This window comes from Macaca fascicularis, chromosome 3 (genome assembly GCF_037993035.2).
Source record: "Macaca fascicularis isolate 582-1 chromosome 3, T2T-MFA8v1.1".
Lineage (NCBI taxonomy): Eukaryota > Metazoa > Chordata > Mammalia > Primates > Cercopithecidae > Macaca > Macaca fascicularis.
The window spans coordinates 88,948,529-88,963,202 of NC_088377.1; positions in this window are offsets into that span (position 1 = coordinate 88,948,529).

Here is a 14,674-nt window from a genome sequence, read left to right on the forward strand (position 1 = left end):
AAGTTCAATGATCAAAAATAATAAACAAATGAATAAATAAATAAAATTGTGGCTGTACCAAGAAGTTTTACATCTAAACTTGATAATTAGATTGATCAATTATGGGTAAATATTTTGGCATTAAAAATGTTTCTTGTGTCCAGGTTATTGGAAAGAACACTGGAGCATGAGCAGAGACCATGATTGTATTCCTGACTCTGCCTCTCATGGTGTACAACTTCACATAGGTCACTCATCACCTCTGGGATTCTATTTCCCATCTGGGAAATGAACATGGAACTACATGATCCGACTCAGAAATTCTATAATAAGGGACTAGATCATGTTAGGCTTACCATCTGTGAGTTATTGTTTTATATCTTTGCAGGAGATAGGGCAGAATTTGCATATCATTCCCCAACCCCATCACTTATAACAATCCAAGGTTTAATGTACATTATCTAAAGACAGTGGAGAACTCTACCTGAAGGGCTCATCCATCTCCGTCCGTCAGAAAGGTGTCTAGTTCCCCAGATAATCTCAGCTGACTCTTCCAGGATATGTGTCTTTGCCTCTGCAGCAATGCCCTTTTGCGTACTTGGAGAAGTCAAGGGAAGGTTGTGTTGAATGCTGAAACACTTGGCTGGGCTATGATCTGGAAATAGTGGTTGGTACTTAGCTCCTTGCTGCCACATCTCAATTTAAGAACAGGATAGCCTGCGGCAAAGCTGTAGTCTTTTTTGTTTGTTTGACAATCTTTTTTTAGCATTGGCATATTCGTTTCTTTGGGACGTTGTATTGAAAGAGTTTGGTGAACTGGTTTTTATTTTTTTTCCTCTGCTCATTTCAATGATGGTTTCATTAGAAAGGCAATTCTGAACAACACTGGCCTGCATTACAAAACTGTGGAAGGCCAGCCCTGACTCAGCAGCATGCGCAAGCATTTGCAGCACCACCAGCCTTTTTCACCTCCTTAAGCACAGGGGAGGTAAATACAGATATTAACCTTCATCTCTCCCTCAGCGCTGGTAGGGTGCTTTACTTCTGAGCAAAATCTAAACACATTGGCTGTATATGTATGTGTCTAACAGAGGATTAGAGGGAGTAAAGGTACATTGGGAATTAAGCAACATGACATTTACATAACAACCATTTATGGCTTAGGGGGATACGAAACAATAGAAAGAACTCTCAGCACAGGGCTAAGGTTTCCACTGCAGTATTCCCAGGCTCATTAATGAGAATCGTGTGGCTGGATCTTGTCACATCTGCTGAGAACTTAGCCTCAAGTGTTCCCATTTTGTGAATGTGGGGAGCTCACAAACGGTGGATTGAGCTGTCATGCTCTTTTCTGGGGGCCATATCATCATCCATGTTTTTTGTCTCATGCATTGCAGCATGAAGTTTTCTTTTTATCTCTCTTTGTTTCCCTCTGGTTATTTGTGGGCCACAAGTGGGAAGGACAAGAGGAGGAGGGAGAAAACCAAGTTAATGACAAATATCAGTTTTATCAGATCAGCTGCCACTTGTGTGATGCTGTTTTTCATAGGGAGACCCATTTAAATTGGGCTTTACATGATATCACACAAATGAATACCTATCATTTCCAGGGACTCAACTAGATTCATTCTGAGAATATGGTTCACATCAGAGTCTGTCATAAAGAGGCATTAAAGAAGAGTACAAGGGTGTGGCTCTGGGCACTGAAGAAAGCCACTGTCCACCTGTGAGCCTCATTCCCAGCCTGGGATGGAGCCTGGAGCTGCCTCCTCTGGCAAGTTTCTGAGGGGGTCCATAGGATGGTGCTTATGAAATGGCTTATCTTGGTACCATGTGCTTCGAAAACAAAGAGCACTATTTAGCTGGTTCTCTCTCCTTTGAAGTCTGTATCTCTCATCGTTCTGATGCCTCATGTCGCATTCCTCTTGTGGGCACGCCCAGGCCAGCTACAACAGCGTTGCTCAGTAACACACCAAGCTTTGGAGAACGTAATCATATCGCTAATACTGGGGCCTGGCTTGAAAACAAGCAGAAAACTACCTCCCAGGATCTGAAATGCTTCTCTTTTCCTCAGCAAGTTCACTGCCGCTTCAGAAGTTGTACCCAAGTTTGTTCTTCGGTTTTGTTTTGTTTATAGTATAAGTTAGAGTGATAGACAACTCACTATTCAAATGCAAAAATACTCTGTGCTATAGACTTTATTTTATTTTTTTTTAAACCCATCATCCCAGATATGATTTATGAAATTCAACTAAGAAATGAAACATCCAGGCTGGGCATGGTGGCTAACACTTGTAATCCCTGCACTTTAGGACGCCAAGGTGGGTGGATCACCTGAGATCAGGAGTTCGAGACTAGCCTGACCAACATGGAGAAACCCTGTCTCTAATAAAAATAGAGAATTAGCCAGGTGTGGTGGCTCATGCCTATAATCCCAGGTACTCAGCAGGCTGAGGCAGCAGAATAACTTGAACCTGGGAGGTGGAGGTTGCGGTGAGCCCAGATCGTGCCATTGCACCATTGCACTCCAGCCTGGACAGCAAGAGCGAAACTCTGTCAAAAAAAAAGAAGAAAAGAAAAAAGAAAAGAAAAGAAAAGAAGAAAAGAAAAGAAAGAAGGAAGGAAGGAAGGAGAAAGAAAGAAAGAAAGAAAGAAAGAAAGAAAGAAAGAAAGAAAGAAAGAAAGAAAGAAAGAAAGAAAGAGAGGAAGGAAGGAAGGAAGGAAGGAAACATCCAGTTGCTCCTTCCTTTCTCCCTTTAAATATTTCTCAAATTCATGATCTGTCTCACAAAGTCAAAAACAAACAAACAAACAAACAAACAAAAAACAACACACACAGGAAAGAAGCAAGGCTCTAAACAGGAATAAATGATAGGCCAAAACCTAAAAGAAAACTTCGTATACCATCCAAGGAACACAATGACACTTAGGATTTGCCTGGTGCACTGAGTCTCCAGAGAATAGTGTCAGTTTCCAGAACCCTATCTCCAGCAATCTAGGGAGGCTTTTTTTTTTTTTTTTTTTTTTTTTTTTTTAATTCCCAACTGCTGGTTCACAACATTTAAAAAAAATCAACAAAACAAAATAAAATAAGTGGTTCTATGAAACATTTAGTAAGAAGGTCTTTATTCTTCAAAATAAATGACAGATAGCTATTTAAAACATAGTTTCTTAATTTGTGTTTTATTTCAACAGAAGAGAATTGAATAAAGAAAATGAATTCATTGCCTTTAGTTGAAGGATATTTGGGTATTATCATTTTTCAATTTGGTTCATAATAAATATATAAATAATTTAGATCACTTGGCAATGGTACCATATTCTTTTAAAACAAATATCCTGTAGAGTGGGGATATGCCAATCTATGAGAAGTTTAATTCAGACTTATAGCAGCTTTCCATTGCCTCTTTCTCCTGTTTTATCTTTTGCATTGCTTCTATAGTTACTCTTCTATGATAAAAATCCTGAAGATGTTGCTTTCATGAATAATATCCTCATGATCATTATTGGTGGTCTTCTGGACGTACAGTCCTGAGTGTAGCAAACACCAGTGTTCCTGGTTGGACACCCCTACCTCTAAACGGCTCTACCAAGGACTCCTGCTCTAATGACATGGGCTCTTTTGCAGGTCCCTGAAATCACCACACCTCCTGTGCCTCTACACATGCTCTTCCCTCTGATGAATACACTCATCCTTACTGTTGCATCCAGGAAAATGCTTTCTCTCCCCCAAGTTCATCCCAGCTGTCATGCCCTCGTGAAACTCACCTGACCACCCAAGCAGAATTAGCAGCTATCTCTTATACCATATCTCTTATACCGTAGCTATCTCTATCTATCCTGTTTTTAATATGGTTTGTCATTATCTATTTCCTTTTCTAATATTTTTCCTTTGAAATACAAGTTCTTCAATTTTGGGGACCGTGACTTCATCTGGTGGCATCTCTGTCTTGTCACACAGTGAATGCTTAATAAATCTTTGTTGAAATAGTAAATGGATGAATGAACATCAGTATTTTAGAACCCTGAACACCGAAGGCAGAATCAATCATTTATCATGTCTTCAATCCTATACCTATGCTTCGAAATACTCTTCTAAATCATGATTTTAAGTGAATTCTAGTAAGCATGTCACAACTTTTTCTGCACCTTTGCCTCAAAGGGCCATGGCCATTTTCTGACGTGAAAGGAAGGGGACAAGTTTTTATTTACTTGAGGTTCTTATTCACTTGGGACCTAGAAGCTGCTATATTCTTGTCATGATGACTGGTGGAATGGGCCTGAGTACCAGATATTAAAAAAGTGTTTTCTTAGGCCAGGTTTTGGAAATACAAGGCAATTGTAATGTGGTGCTTTCTAAATATGGGGTATACAGAAGAGCTAATATTTTTTTCACTTGTAAGTGAACTAATTAGCATTTACATATACTAATAACTTTCAGAATTATTAATGAATTTGCACTTAGGTGATTCTTTAAAAAGAGAGTCTACTTACCAGGCTTTGGCAGAAAGTGAAGCCCCAAGTGGCTGGTGTTGGACCCACCGAAGGCCGCCACTAAGTGTGCACTTGCTGTAGCTTGGTGCTTTCTGCAAGTCACAAACTTGACAACGGTTCTCTTCTTTTTGTTTTCCCTTCAGCAAATGATGAGAACAACTAGTAGCATATGGAAGCATTTCCACACTGTGAGTTATTCTGAGGGGGAAAAATGTAATTTGCAAATTCTGTCAAATGAAACAGTCATTTCCAAATGTTACTACGATGTTCAAACACATCCTTGTGTGTCAGAAGTGTCCTGCAGATGTTTAAAAAAAAAAAAAAATCCTCCGGGGCTGGAAATGAGGAGGATGAAAAAGTACAAGAAGCTTGTCCTACAGTCATTGTTCCAGACAGACAGGGAGACCCTCCTCAGTCGCTGCTTCTGCGGCATCAGCCTCATCACAAAGCTAGCTCAATTATCTTCAAATAACCACATGTTGCAAGCAGCTGTCTACCAGGAAAAAGGACTGCAGTGACTACATTTGTGGACAAGATGATACCTAAAGATCAGGACAAAACAAACAAACAGCTTCTTGCAAGTCCCTCTGCTTCTGTGGACTTGCCTTGTCAAGGCAGGCAGTGAGTGTTTCAAGACTGAGGGAAGGAAGCAGTAGTCAGTAGTCCCCATGGTGGGTTTTGAGTGGGTCTTTAAGCATTTGAATGTGAATGAGTGGTATGGGTAACAGGAAGAATAAAGACAATGCTGTTGTAAACGCCAGAGTTATGGTTAGGCAGACAATGTCACAGAGGAAGAGAATTACACAACTTTATAAGAATACATTCTTAACTCAATTTGTTAAAATAGAAGAACAAAATCGGACAAGAGAGATCCATTGTGGGATATATCAGCACACCAACAGAAGATGGGATAGAGAGCAGGAAAAAATATCTGTTTGTTTACGGATAGTAGAATAGGCTTAGAGCCACGTGGAGACAGCAGTAAACAGGGAGCCACACTTGCTTGCAGGGCCACAGAAGCTTCTCCAGGGTATTAACGGGGCTTGTTTCCCAACAGATTTATGGAAGAGGAAAAAAGTGATCAAAATAGGTGAAGCCTACTCTTGACACAATAGCTGTCACGTTTTGAAAGCAAGAGGAATATAATACATGGTAAAAACTGATAAAACTCTATCTATCATCCGAACACCAGAGAGGCCTCTGTAGGAGATATTCTTTACTAACAGCCTCAATAAACAAACTGCTCAATTTCTCTATGCGTTTGGTTGTTTTAGACTTAAACTACATTTTAATTTATGGGGAAGAAGAAAGGGGAACACAAGATTACATTAATAACTGGCAAGAAATTTACTGTGAGTGATAACATGCTGCTAAACAGATTCAAAAGCAGAAATGTAAAGAAAGATAGTGTTTGTTTTTGAGGTTTTTTTTGTTGTTGTTGTTGATTGCAAGATAAGAAGTATGCTTAAAAGCTGCTTAAGAAAAGTTATTTCTGTGTTACAAAATTGAGACCATCTCCAGGACTGGACTATGAGGTGGTCTGGAATTCTCCTGAGCATGTGGTTTATATGGGTTATCTCAATTAATTCTAACAACACCCCCATGACATATGCATGGTGTGTTATTCTATTTGACAGTTAAGGAAACTACAGCTTAGGGAGCTAAAAATCACAGAGCTGAGAGATAAAGGGGGAGAGAATTCTCACCCAGGCTGCCAGAATCCAGGCCCTCCCGGTCTTAACTAGCATCCCATGACAGTGAAAGTGAGCCTCTCCATGACACCCTGCGGCCAGGAAAGCCAGCAATGCTCATCACGAGGTCTCTGACTTCTCCCCAGTTTAGTGATCCCTCCATTTCTTACAACAGGTAAATGACTTGGTGTATGCCTGGAAATACACCAAATTAAAAATAAGCTAACACATGAAAGAGAATTGATATCTACATGAACTTTGACTTTTTGGAAGTTCACAAAGTTTGTATGAAGGAAGCAAGAGAAATGATATCTACATGAACTTTGACTTTTTGTGAAGTTCACAAAGTTTGTATGAAGGAAGCATCAGAAGAAACAGGAAATAATCATGATTGTTCAGCAAATAAACCTCATTCAACAAAGTTCCACGTGTTCTAAGTTCTATCCAGGTCGATCCTTGGTTTGCCTTTTTTTTTTCCCCCTTTCACTTCTTTCTGACATCCAGTGCTTTCTATACCTGCTTGACACAGTGGAGATCACTAAAGCCAGGAAACAAAATAACCTTCATTGTGTTACTAGTAATGTGGATGACTTACTCTCTTTACTATATGTCTGTTTCCCATAATTTGGTTTAGGAGAAATGAGTCCAGCCACACGCATAGCCATTTGTAAAGCAATCAGTAACATATAAAAGTGAATCAATAAGTATTTTTTAAATAATTTCATTTTATTTTGTTATTATTATTTATTACACTTCAAGTTCTAGGGTACATGTGCACAACATGCAGGTTTGTTACATATGTATACATGTGCCATGTTGGTGTGCTGCACCCATTAACTCGTCATTTACACTAGATATATCTCCTAATGCTATCCCTACCCCTTCCACCAACCCCATGACAGGCCCTGGTGTGTGATGTTCCCCTTCCTGTGTTGAAGTGTTCTCATTGTTCAATTCCCACCTATAAGTGAGAACATGTGGTGTTTGGTTTTCTGTCCTTGCGATAGTTTGCTAAGAATGATGGTTTCCAGCTTCATCCATGTCCCTGCAAAGGACATGAACTCATCCTTTTATATGGCTGCATAGTATTCCATGGTGTATATGTGACACATTTTCTTACTCCAGTCTATCATTGATGGAAATTTGGGTTGGTTCCAAGTCTTTGCTATTGTGAATAGTGCTACAATAAACATACATGTGCATGTGTCTTTATAGCAGCATGAGTTATAATCCTTTGGGTATATACCCAGTAGTGAGATGCTGGGTCAAATGGTATTTCTAGTTCTAGATCCCTGAGCAATTGCCACACTGCTTTCCACAATGATTGAACTGGTTTACAGTCCCACCAACAGTGTAAAAGTGTTCCTATTTCTCCACATCCTCTCCAGCACCTGTTGTTTCCTGACTTTTTAATGATTGACATTCTAACTGGTGTGAGATAGTATCTCTTTATGGTTTTGATTTGCATTTCTCTGAAGGCCAGTGATGATGAGCATTTTTTCATGTGTCTGTTGGCTGCATAAATGTCTTCTTTTGAGAAGTGTCTGTTCATATCCTTCACCCACTTTTTGATGGGGTTGTTTGTTTTTTTCTTGTAAATTTGTTTGAGTTCTTTGTAGATTCTGGATATTAGCCCTTTGTCAGATGAGTAGATTGCAAAATTTTCTCCCATTCTGTAGGTTGCTTGTTCACTCCGATAGTTGTGTCTTTTGCTGTGCAGAAGCTCTTTAGTTTAATTAGATCCCATTTGTGAATTTTGGCTTTTGTTGCCATTGTTTTTGGTGTTTTAGACATGAAGTCCTTGCCCATGCCTATGCCCTGAATGGTATTGCCTAGGTTTTCTACGGTTTTAGGTCTAACATTTAAGTCTCAAATCCATCTTGAAATAATTTTTGTATAAGGTGTAAGGAAGGGATCCAGTTTCAGCTTTCTACATATGGCTAGCCAGTTTTCCCAGCACCATTTATTAAATAGAGAATCCTTTCCCTATTTCCTGTTTTTGTCAGGTTTGTCAAAGATCAGATGGTTGTAGAAGTGTGGTATTATTTCTGAGGGCTCTGTTCTGTTCCATTGGTCTATATCTCTGTTTTGATACCAGTACCATGCTGTTTTGGTTACTGTAGCCTTGTAGTATACCTTGAAGTCAGGTAGCATGATGCCTCCAACTTTGTTCTTTTGGCTTAGGATTGTCTTGGCAATGCAGGCTCTTTTTTGGTTCCATATGAACTTTAAGGCAGTTTTTTCCAATTCTGTGAAGAAAGTCATTGGTAGCTTGATGGGGATGGCATTGAATCTATAAATTACCTTGGGCAGTATGGCCATTTTCATGATAGTGATTCTTCCTATCCATGAGCATGGAATGTTCTTCCATTTGCTTGTGTCCTCTTTTATTTCACTGAGCAGTGGTTTGTATTTCTCCTTGAAGAGGTCCTTCACATCCCTTGTAAGTTGGATTCCTAGGTATTTTATTCTACTTGTAGTAATTATGAATGGAAGTTCACTCATGATTTGGCTCTCTGTCTGTTATTGGTGTATAAAAATGATTGTGATTTTTTGCACATTGATTTTGTATCCTGAGACATTGCTGAAGTTGCTTATCAGCCTAAGTAGATTTTGGGCTGAGACAATGGGGTTTTCTAAATATACAATCATGTCATCTGCAAACAGGGACAATTTGACTTCCTCTTTTCCTAATTGAATACACTTTATTTCTTTCTCCTGCCTGAATGCCCTGGCCAGAACTTCCAACACTATGTTGAATAGCAGTGGTGAGAGAGGGCATCCCTGTCTTGTGCCAGTTTTCAAAGGGAATGCTTCCAGATTTTGCTCATTCAGTATGATATTGGCTGTGGGTTTGTCATAAACAGCTCTTATTTTTTTTAGATACGTCCCATTGATACCAAATTTATTGAGAGTTTTTAGCATGAAGCACTGTTGAATTTTGTCAAAGGCCTTTTCTGCATCTATTGAGATAATCATGTGGTTTTTGTCTTGGTTCTGTTTATATGCTGGATTACATTTATTGATTTGCATATGTTGAACCAGCCTTGCATTCTAGGGATGAAGCCCACTTGATCATGGTGGATAAGCTTTTGGATGTCCTGTTGGATTTGGTTTGCCAGTGTTTTATTGAGGATTTTTGCATCGATGTTCATCAGGGATATTGATCTAAAATTCTCTTTTTTTGTTGTGCCTCTGTCAGGTTTTGGTATCAGGATGATGTTGGCCTGATAAAATGGGTTAGGGAGATTCCCTCTTTTTCTATTGATTGGAATAGTTTCAGAAGGAATGGTACCAGCTCTTCCTTGTACCTCTGGTAGAATTCGCCTGTGAATCTGTCTGGTCCTGGACTTTTTTTTGGTTGGTAGGTTCTTCATTGTTGCCTCAATTTCAGAGCCTGTTATTGGTCTATTCAGGGATTCAACTTCTTCCTGTTTAGTCTTGGGAGGATGTATATGTACAGGAATGTATCCATTTCTTCTAGATTTTGTAGTTTATTTGCATAGAGGTGTTTATAGTATTCTCTGATGGTAGTTTGTATTTCTGTGGGATTTGTGGTGATATCCCCTTTATCATTTTTTATTGCATCTATTTGATTCTTCTCTCTTTTCTTCTTTATTAGTCTTGCTAATGGTCTATCAATTTTGTTGATATTTTCAAAAAACCAGCTCCTGGATTCATTGATTTTTTGAAGGATTATTTTTTATATCTATCTCCTTCAGTTCTGCTCTGATCTTAAGTTATTTCTTGCCTTCTGCTAGCTTCTGAATGTGTTTGCTCTTGCTTCTCTAGTTCTTTTAATTGTGACGTTAGGGTGTCAATATTAGATCTTTCCTGCTTTCTCTTGTGGGCATTTAGTGCTATAAATTTCCCTCTACACACTGCTTTAAATGTGTCCCAGAGATTCTGCTATGTTGTATGTTGTTCTCATTGGTTTCAAAGAACATCTTTATTCTGCCTTCATTTTGTTATGTGCCCAGTAGTCATTTAGGAGCAGGTTGTTCAGTTTCCATGTAGTTGAGCATTTTTGAGTGAGTTTCTTAATCCTGGGTTCTAGTTTGATTACACTGTGGTCTGAGAGACAGTTTGTTATAATTTCTGTTCTTTTGCATTTGCTGAGGAGTGCTTTAATTCCAACTGTATGGTCAATTTTGGAATAAGTGCAACATGGTGTGAGAAGAATGTATATTCTGTTGATTTGGGGTGGAGAGTTCTGTAGATGTCTACTAGGTCCACTTGGTGCAGAGCTGAGTTCAAGTCCTGGATATCCTTGTTAACTTTCTGTCTCATTGATCTGTCTAATGTTGACAGTGGAGTGTTAAAGTCTCCCATTGTTATTGTGTGGGAGTCTAAGTCTCTTTGTAAGTCTCTAAGGACTTGTTTTATGAATCTGGGTGCTCCTGTGTTGGGTGCATATATATTTAGGATAGTTAGCTTTTCTTGTTGAATTGATCCCTTTACCATTATGTAATGGCCTTCTTTGTCTCTTTTGATCTTTGTTCGTTTAAATTCTATTTTATCAGAGACTAGGATTGCAACTCCTGCCTTTTTATGTTTCCATTTGCTTGGTAGATCTTCCTCCATCCCTTTGTTTTGAGCCTATGTGTGTCTCTGCATGTGAGATGGGTCTCCTGAATACAGCAAACTGATGGGTCTTGACTCTTTATCCAATTTGCCAGTCTGGGTCTTTTAATTGGAGCATTTAGCCCATTTACACATTTAAGGTTAATATTGTTATGTGTGAACTTGATCCTGTCATTATGATGTTGGCTGGTTATTTTGCTCATTAGTTGATGCAATTTCTTCCTAGCATTGATGGTCTTTACAATTTGGCATGTTTTTGCAGTGGCTGGTACTGGTTGTTCCTTTCCATATTTAATTCTTCCTTCAGGAGCTCTTGTAGGGCTGGCCTGGTGGTGACAAAATCTCTCAGCATTTGCTTGCCTGTACAGGATTTTATTTCTCCTCTACTTATGAAGCTTAGTTTGGCTGGATATGAAATTCTGGGTTGAAATTTCTTTTCTTTAAGAATGTTGAATATTGGTCACCACTCTCTTCTGTCTTGTAGAGTTCCTGCCAAGAGATCTGCTGTTAGTCTGATGGGCTTCCCTTTGTGGGTAACCGAACCTTTCTCTCTGGCTGCCCTTAACATTCTTTCCTTCATTTCAACTTTGGTGAATCTGACAATTATGTGTCTTGGAGTTGCTCTTCTTGAGGAGTATCTTTGTGGCATTCTCTGTATTTCCTGAATTTGAATGTTGGCCTGCCTTGATAGGTTGGGGAAGTTCTTCTGGATAATATCCTGCAGAGTGTTTTCCAACTTGGTTCCATTCTTCCCGTCAGTTTCAGGTACACCAATCAGACGTATTTTTGGTCTTTTCACACAGTCCCATATTCCTTGGAGGCGTTGTTCATTTCTTTTTACTCTTTTTTCTCTAAACTTCTCTCCTCACTTCATTTCATTCATTTGATCTTCAATCACTGATACCCTTTCTTCCAGTTGATTGAATTGGTTACTGAAGCTTCTGCATTCATCACGTAGTTCTCGTGCCATGGTTTTCAGCTTCATCAGGTCATTTAAGGACTTCTCTATCCTGGTTTTTCTGTTTAACCATTTGTCTCATCTTTTTTCAAGGTTTTTATCTTCTTTGCGATGGGAACTTCCTCCTTTAGCTTGGAGAAGTTTGATCATCTGAAGCCTTCTTCTCTCAACTCATCAAAGTCATTCTCCATCCATCGTTGCTCAGTTGCTGGGGAGGAGCTGCATTCCTTTGGAAGGGGAGAGGAGCTCCGATTTTTAGAATTTTCAGCTTTTCTGCTCTGTTTTTTCCCCATCTTTGTGGTTTTATCTATCTCTGGTCTTTGATGATGGTGACATACAGATGGAATTTTGGTGTGAATGTCCTTTCCATTTGTTAGTTTTCCTTCTAACAGTCAGGATCTGCAGCTGTAGGTCTGTTGGAGTTTGCTGGAGGTCCACTCCAGACCCTGTTTGCCTGGGTATCAGCAGTGGAGGCTGCAGAACAGTGAATATTGCTGAACAGAAAATGTTGCTGCCTGATCATTCCTCTGGAAGTTTCCTCTCAGAGGGGTACCTTGCCATGTGAGGTGTCAGTCTGCCCCTATTTGGGGGTGCCTCCCAGTTAGGCTACTCGGGGGTCAGGGACCCACTTGAGGAGGCAGTCTGTCCATTCTCAGGTCTCAAGCTCTGTGCTGGGAGAACCACTGTCTCTTCAAAGCTGTTAGACAGGGACATTTAAATCTGCAGAGGTTTCTGCTGCCTTTTGTTTGGCTATGCCCTGCCCCCAGAGGTGGAGTCTACAGAGGCAGGCAAGGCTCCTTGAGTTGTGGTGGCCTCCACCCAGTTTGAGCTTCCTGGCCACTTTGTTTACCTACTCAAGCCTCAGCAATGCCCCTGCCCCTGCATCGCTGCCACCTTACAGTTCGATCTCAAACTGCTGTGCTAGCAATGAGGGAGGCCCCATGTGCGTGGGACCCTCTGAGCCAGGCTTGGGATGTAATCTCCTGGTGTGTCATTTGCTAGGACCCTTGGAAAAGTGCAGTATTAAGGTGAGTGACCTGATTTTCCAGGTGCTGTGTGTCATGGTTTCCCTTGGCTAGGAAAGGGAATTCCCTGACTCCTGGTGCTTTCAGGGTGAGGTGATGCTTCACCCTGCTTCGGCTCTCATAGTGGGCTACCCCCATTGTCCTGCACCCGCTGTCTGACATGCCCCAGTGAGATAAACCCAGTACCTCAGTTGGAAATGCAGAAATCACCTGTCTTCTGTGTCACTCACACTGAGAGCTGTAGACTGCAGCTGTTCCTATTCGGCCATCCTGGAACATTTTTAAAATAATTTCTGAGTAGAAAAAGGTTTTAGATTTCATGTGCAATAAATAATCACTTACAAATAAACTGTCATGTCAAATATATATTGTTTTAATAAAACAGGTGATTGAGTTCAAATCTACAAAATTCTTCATTTCATTCAAAATTTCTCACATTTTAATATTCTCCTGGCTTTGTGTCATTTTAAAATTTCTAGGAATTTTTGAATCTTTAATTAAGGTCTGATGATCTCATGTCTAGTATATCATGTTAGACATTATCTTCTGACTTGATTCTTCACTTTATTCTCCTTCTCCAATCTAGATGTTACCATGTTGGTAAAGAAGTTTCTTTCAATTCTCTGGAGTATAAATCATGACATTCCTTTGTCAAGTTTCTACAGAACTCTCTTATCTGTTAGTTTCAGTCTCAATGACTCTGCCTATTTTAAAGATCCTATCCTTGCACCTGAAGCAATCCTAAATTTCCTTTCCAAAATATACTCCCTCATATGAATTTTAGCTTAAGTCAAACCAGTCTCCTCACAGTTACCTAATTATGCATAGATGCATAAGGAAGTCCATGCGTATGTGTTATTTTTGGAGTAATTTTCAGATATAGTGGCTCCCTACCTAAGACACATATTTTTCCTTCTCTGCAAATTCTTCTCATCCTTTAATGCCTAGCCAAAGCGTGCTTTCTTCTGGAAAGTATTTAAACATCTTCTGCCCATTGTTATCTCCCCTTTTCCTGAATTCCTAAGAGTATTAGGAATCTGAATTGATGCTTTCCAGGGGTTGGTTAGCAGGCCAGAGGGTAAATTTTTAGTGACTCACATTAATTGACAGCTCTGTTCCTCACCTTAACTTATTAGGGCTTCTGTATTTTGACTCTTTTGCCTTCACTTCACGCCAGGATTTCATTGTCAGAAATGTAGATATATTGTGAAATGTCTTTTGTGAAATTTGGGCGAGAAACATTAGTATTACATATTTTAATATGTTAATATAATATATATCAGTAAGAAATATACTGACGTGTAATAATTTTTTTTTTTTTTTTTGAGTGCAGTGGCACAGTCTCGGCTCACTGAAAGCTCTGCCTCCCGGGTTCATGCCATTCTCTGGCCTCAGCCTCCCGAGTTGCTGGGACTACAGGTGCCCGCCACCACACCAGGCTAATTTTTTGTATTTTTAGTAGAGACGAGGTTTCACCGTGTTAGCCAGGATGGTCTCGATCTCCTGACCTCGTGATCCGCCCACCTCGGCGTCCCAAAGTGCTGGGATTACAGGAGTGAGTCAACGTGCCTGGCCTGATGTGTAATAATTTTACATTGATTCATGAGAGATAGACACATCATCTCAAAGGTTCTTGAAGACTAAAACTTCCTTTGATATCCCCCAGAAGGAGCTGCTGGTTGAAAGAGAGCCTTGTCATAAGAGAGAGCCATTCTATCCTTCTGAGACAACTTCTGGTGCCTCTAAAGGTGACACAGCCTGGATTTTGACTTTCAGAATTTAGGGGAAATTATTCACCTGTATTACTGTTTCTTAAAATAAGAGTAATGGTGATAGAGTTTGGTAAACTGATATAATAATATATCTATAAATCCTTTGGGAAACCATCTAGATCAACATAAGAAGGGAAAACCTAACTAAAATTATGGATTAATTTCAATGCG